Here is a 6,579-nt window from a genome sequence, read left to right on the forward strand (position 1 = left end):
GAACAGCCGGGGTGGTGGTGGCAGCGGCGGGTACCAGAATAGCCGGGGTGGTGGTGGTGGCGGCGGGTACTACAACAACGACGATGGGTACTACCAGCCGAGGAACTTGAACAACAGGGGCAGGGGCGCAGGGAGGTGGCCACGCGGACACCGAGAGGATTGAGGCAATGGCATATGTGGAAGTCTGGGAGGTCAGGAGAGGGAAGGGGCAATGTGAAAGTCTGGGAGCCATTTTGTTATTATAGAACTACGGAGTATGTAATAACCTAGCCTGTGGGTATGTCGCAATCCAGTCCCTCCCCATCTGCGAGTTTTTTTGTTGCTCCAATGAGTGCATAATGGTTGGTTGGTAAATGTGGAATCTCGTTGAAAGTAGCTTCAGGTCATACATGTGTTGCTTCTTTTTCTGGCTGTGTGAGTTGTCATATATTTTCGGTTGGTTTATTATTTTTGTTAGATGTCTTTCTACGTCATTCCTGTTCATTTTCCAGTGTTTGTGTTTGTGTTACCTTTGTTTGTTCTGGCCTGTATCGTAGCTCTTCAAAAAAAGAAAAAAAATACTGTTTGTTTCGGTGAATGCTGATCGAGATTTTGGCTTTGTCTTTTATAATCCTGATAAGTGTCACCGTAGCCGATTATGCATAGTTGCGGCTAGGTCTTGCATGTGCAGGAGCGCAATTGAACACAAAAAAATGTTTTTACGTGAGGTCTACTTGCATGGTTTATTTACAGGAAGATTCTGGGAGGACTTTGTCAGGCAACTGACCATTTCCGGTTTCTTGCAAGTTCTCCAGCTACTCCGATCGATGCTGGAGAGCTTGCTGGCGGGAAGCTTGTCGTCCCTCGCCGAATGGGCACACATGGCGGCCGGGACAGAGACGCCAACGGGGGAATGCCCTATCCAATGGTTGCATGGTGGCCGGCCGAAAATTGGGTCGGCTGCCGTTGGCTTTTCCTTATGCATGCAATCAAAGGGACAGACCAGTACCGCTCTTCCATCGGTATTGTCTTCGGAGAGATTAAAATCTTTGTTAGTTTAAACTTTTTCTTTTTTAAGATTGTTTTTTGCCCAAGGGGCTGTAATACTGTAGCTGATTCTCTAGGAGCGTGTTTGGTTGATGTAGTCAACATTAGGTGCATTGCATAGCCTTCTCAACTCAGTCTGGCTATGTAAATGCAACCTCAAATGCATCATCTGCATGTTGTTTGGTTGCCTGCATGGGCAGAACCACACTGCTGGTGTTCGGTTGCCTGCATGTTAGTGGACAAACCCAAGGCATGGTGTTTGGTTGTATGCAACGTCTGGTGTGTGGTAACCTCTTTGGCTAGTTGGTGATGTTACCAGTACACTTCGGCACAACCATATAGCACACATCATAAGCAGAGCAGAGTATAAAAAGAGGATCAACTACTTAAGAGCATATTTCTGATAAGCAGTACCACACTTCATAACAGTTCTATGCATAAACCATAAACATAAACAGTTCAAAGCAGATTCGATAGTACTTAGGGAGGCCCCGACCCTACTCCTTGGCGGCGAAGGCTTCGTCGTGCTTCCCGCACTTGTTGACGACCTCAATGCAATCGTCGTCGAAGATGGTGACCTTGAGGGTGTCTGGAGTGAGGAGCTTGAACCTCACCATGTAGCCGATCTTGATCTGATGAACGGCTGCGTAGGTGGCCCAACCCTGATCCAGGGTCACCCTGCCGTTCATCAGCTTCACCGTCACCTTCTAGGAGCAGCCGGTGTTGTTCCTGAGCTTGAACTCCGTCGGCACCGCGACGAAGTGCTTGGTGAAGTCCAGGGGCATGGGGATGCACTCAAGCTTCGGTGCAAGGATGACCTTGCAAAAGTGAGTTGGGCCATCCTCCTGATGGTAGTGGCCGTAGTTGCGGCGCTTGTTGCTGGGGGGGCTCCTCCATGCCCTCATCGTCGCCACCCTCAGGCGTCTTCGGGTCTTCCTCGGCGGTGGGCGGCAGCACAACCTTGTCGGGCATTAGGTGAAGGGGTTGCTTGCCCTTGTTGTCAACGGTCGGGAGCACCTCCGTGCCCATCTCATTGCTCTCCTCGATCTGCACACAATTCATAGAGTCAGGCACAACACAGATTTCATGGCTTATTGAAGAGCATGTAGTTAAAACGGCATGACTGTCACTCTTCTCCCCCTCTCCATCGCCCCTATATTTACTCACCCTGCCCACCACTACTTACCCACTCCCTCTCTTCTCTAACTGTCAACCTTCCTCCTCCCCATCGCCATGAGCTCTAGCTCCAGCTCCAAAGCCAACCCCTTCCCTTGGGGTATTGGCTGGAGGGCCTTCTTCCTCGGGTGGTCGGCTGGTGACCGCACCAAGTTCGAGAACACCATGGAGGTGTGCTCAAACTTCGGCTCCATGCCTGACATGCAGAAGGAATCTAATGCAGTGTTCATGAAGGCCATTGCAGAAGAGCTGAAGACGTTGATTCCTGACCTAGCGAAGGGCGCGATGGCAGTTGACATCATTCGCTGGGCCATGAATCAGGCCGTCTCCGACGACGGTAAACAGAGGAGGAAGTGGTGCAAGTACAAGAACTACTGGGCTCCTAATGACCGCCGTGCTGCAGTGTACTGGGAGACGGCTATCGCGCCACCGGCGGTCATCGGTGGGGAGCCTAAGGAGGAAGAAGAAGCGATGCAGATGCCAACAAGGGCGCTGGAGCCAGGCCGTCGTACCAGGCAGATCGACCTCGACTCCGCCGAGGACGACGACGATGACCCGCCGGCCCGCACGACGATGAAGAAGAAGATGAAGGCCAGCAGCTCGACCCACCGCTCCGCACGCCGGTGACGGCCGCCGCGGTGAGCCGGTGTCCGTTGTGTACCCCCTATCCCCCAATCCTCCTTCTGCATCCGCACCTACCTCTATTCCGATTTTGCATATATGAACTCGTATGAACTGGTATGAACTAGTATGAACTACCCCTATGCTTATCTACCTCTATTCCCCATTCCCCTCCGCCGTGGATCGAATCTATCGCCGGATCGAACGGGAAAAAGTTTTGCATGTCGAACAAAGAGAAGTGCTTACCGCCATTGCCGCGGGCCAACTGCTGATCCGCTCACCTGTGATGGAGTCCGGTGGTCTTCTTGCTCTGCTCCGATCCGCCGCCGCCGGTGAGAGTTGGGAGAGTGGGGAAGAGTGGGGAGAGGGAGCGGTGAGGGGCGGTGAGGCTAATAACTGCCGGCGCTTCGGGAAGCAACATGGCTTCTCGAGCGTGGCCGCACATGTGCAGCCGTCGCCGCCCACGTGCACCGCTCGGGCATGGCCTTGGAGAAACTGCCGATTCGTGCGTTCCCAGGGAGCCAGGCCCAGGAGTGCTTTAAGGTTCGTGTCATGCGGGCCGAACAGTGAAAGCAGGCAACCAATCGACCCGTTTTCGTCCCGCGCGAGCCAGGCCGGGCCTCATGCAGGCTACCAAACACACCCTAGCTGCTCACGGTGCACGTATGAGCCATGCATCCTCAGCCTTGTGGCCGGATGGGGCTCCAGACTTTGTTCATGCGTTAATTGCCAGCAATTTGACTGGCCGTTCTGGTTAATGGAATAAAGAGTATTCCGGCTCAAAAAAATTAAAAAAGCTCCAAAGCGGAAACGCCTCCTCATCTCGAATCTTACTTTTTTTTAAACACAGTACAGACGCAAGTGCTCATACTATTATAACACACACACGTACATCCTATCCCTATGAGCATCTCTGAGAGATCGAGCCGGCATATCATCTTGAGATTTTATGAATAAGTCACCGTAGGATAAGTGCGAGCACCAGGAGTTGAACCCTGGTGGGCTGGGGATACCACTGTCCACATAACCATCCAACTATAGGTTGGTTCGTGTCTCGAATCTTGTTAGAGCAATCGCTCCTTGTTGTATGCATAGGAATAGCGGAAATTCAACATGGGTCATATTACCATATGGTATCATTATCCGAGCCGTTGGTCCACATAGGGATCAGTGAACACAGGCGTATTGCATGATGCATTTCTTTTTCATTGCATCAATATTCAATGCGCCAGTGCTTCTTGCCGGTTGTCCATTAATGTTGTGGCCCACAATGGTGTTCTAACGATGCTACTTTCTACTTTTTCTGGACCGGAGCTTGTGGCACATGGTCTGCTCCATACTAAGGCCTACTCCAACGCATGACCCAAACAGACGTCCGTTTTGTCTGGATTTCGTCCGTTTGAGGGTGAAAATTGGGTCGTATCCACCCGGATTTGAGTTTGCGTCGGCAGGACGCCCAACGAGCGGTCGCATCTTCGACGCATCTTGTCCCCGTGCATGCAAACATGAGAAACCAAGGATTTAAGTCGTGGCCACGGTTCGCACTAGTTCACGTCGGCCGGCAACACAGCCAGCGGCCTATAGTCTCATGCCGCAACACAGCCAGCCTTTAAAAAGTACATGTTTCACGCCGGCAACAAAGCCAGCGGCCGACACACCAGCCAGCCTTAAGAAAGGACCGCTATCGCGGCCAGCGTGGCCGAGGTCTCACCTAGTTCAGGCCGTCACGGGCTAACATCTCCTTCTGCCGGTTCATGAACCAAGCCTTCCTCTCTAGTGACATGTTGTTCTTGTTGAAGCTCATCAACACTAGTGCCATCTCCTTGGCTTTTGTGCCGGCATTGGTGGCCTCGATCTCTAGCTTCTTGAGTTGAGCGGCCTCCTCTATGTCGAGCTTCCTCTTCTTCACGGCCTCCTCCATGTCAAGATTCTTCGTTTGAAGATCTAGGTATATCTTCATTTGCTCCTCCTTCCCTTTGCACCTGCTCTCCTCCCGCACTTCCTTTTGGCTCATCATGTTCTCCGAATTTCCTTGCAAGGCTATAGAAGACACATCACGCTTCTCGTCGGCCTTTGAGCTTGTCTTGCCCCTCGGCCTCTTGAGCACGTCTCCCTCATCAGCCATGGCCGCCTTCTCTCCTATATTCTTCTTAAGAGCATTGTATTGGTCCTTGAACTTGGGGCAATCTTTGATGAGCACCCAACAATGCCCAACATGAGGAGGGTGTGCGCCTTGGAGACGGTGGACTCCTTGTCGTCAAGGTCGGCCTGGTGCTGCAACGCACGCTGCAGGGAACACTTGGAGGCGTACTCGACGACGGCCTTCTTCTCCGTCGTGACAGTTCGCCGGTTCCTCCTCTTGGCCGATTCGGCGTCGAGCTTGGCGGCCTCCGCCGACGTGAGCTCCGACCGAAGCTTCTTCACAGGCTTCGTTTTCTTCGCCACGGGGTGGGCGGCCGATGGTGGGTTGCCGGGATTCGCCTCATCGGCCATGGTGGATGGAGGGAGGGGGAAGGCCGAGGACGCGGGAGAGTGGAGGGCGAGGCCCGGGAGCGTTTTGGAGGAAAGGGAGGGAAAGTGGCCGCCTGTGCCACCGACGGGCGGGCCAAGAGGACAAGGGCACGCGTCACGCCCATGCGCGTGCTGTCCGTTCTGCCGCAAACTCGTCTCAATCTTGGGCCAAGAGTGGGTCGGAAGCGGACAGAAAACGAACGACGGTCCGTTTACGGTCGCGTGTTGGAGGTCCTGCTTTGTCCATTTACCCCCAAACGGACACGGACGAGCCATTTGGGGTCGTGCGTTGGAGTTGGCCTAAGCCATCGGCCCAATTTATACAAGTCATATGCCACCGGGCAATCCTCTAGTCAATCGTGATCCCTTCTAATTCCTATCATTTTGGTTAATTCACTTAATCCCTTCCCGATGGGGATTATTCAAATCCATGCAGTGCGCATCAAACTAGTGCATGCAAGCATACAAGCCCAATACAACTGAAATATGTCTGCATGTAAAATGAAGCATCCTCAGCATCAGTTTATTACAGTACCATGGAGTTGAAAGCCAAACAATTTCTTGATCAGAAAAGGGAAACGTTCCTAGTAAAAAAAGAGGAGAAGCAGGTTTCGTACACAGACAATATATGAGATGGTCCAGGAGATGTCCGTGACCTAAGCAAACTGCAAATTGTTGTTTGCAAGAAAAATTCAAATAGCTAAGCATGGTCGTCATTACTGCCAGATGCGCCCCATTCATTAAATAAGAAGGGGTTTAACAAGGTATCCAGGCACTGGCCAAAGGCCGAAAAGAAAAATACAAGCCGTTACTCTCCCGGCATCAGAAGACCCAAATGTTTCACCCCTGCTAGGATCCATAGCTTCGCCTCGTGCTTGATTGGTTGGAGAGTGCTAAACGTTGGAGCAGAGCGGCCTCTAAAAACCCGTGCGTTCCTCTCATCCCAAATTGCTTTCGAAACGAGCATAAAGATAGAAGGCATCACTTTCTTGTGTGCACTATGGGTGGAAGCCGATTCACACCATCAATCATGGATGCTCGTGTAAGTCGCCCAACCAGAAGTATCCAAATCAATGAGTTGAAGGCAAACTCTAACCATCTCCCAAACTCTCAAAGTGTATCTACATTGGAAGAAAATGTGCTCGACCGTCCTTGTTCACGCCTACAGAGGGTGCACGGACCACTGTTTGGCCACCCTCGCTTGGCCAAGCAAACGGATGTCCATAACCTGTCTTGGATGGCAAG

Source organism: Triticum dicoccoides, chromosome 7A (genome assembly GCF_002162155.2).
Source record: "Triticum dicoccoides isolate Atlit2015 ecotype Zavitan chromosome 7A, WEW_v2.0, whole genome shotgun sequence".
In the NCBI taxonomy this organism is placed as follows: domain Eukaryota; kingdom Viridiplantae; phylum Streptophyta; class Magnoliopsida; order Poales; family Poaceae; genus Triticum; species Triticum dicoccoides.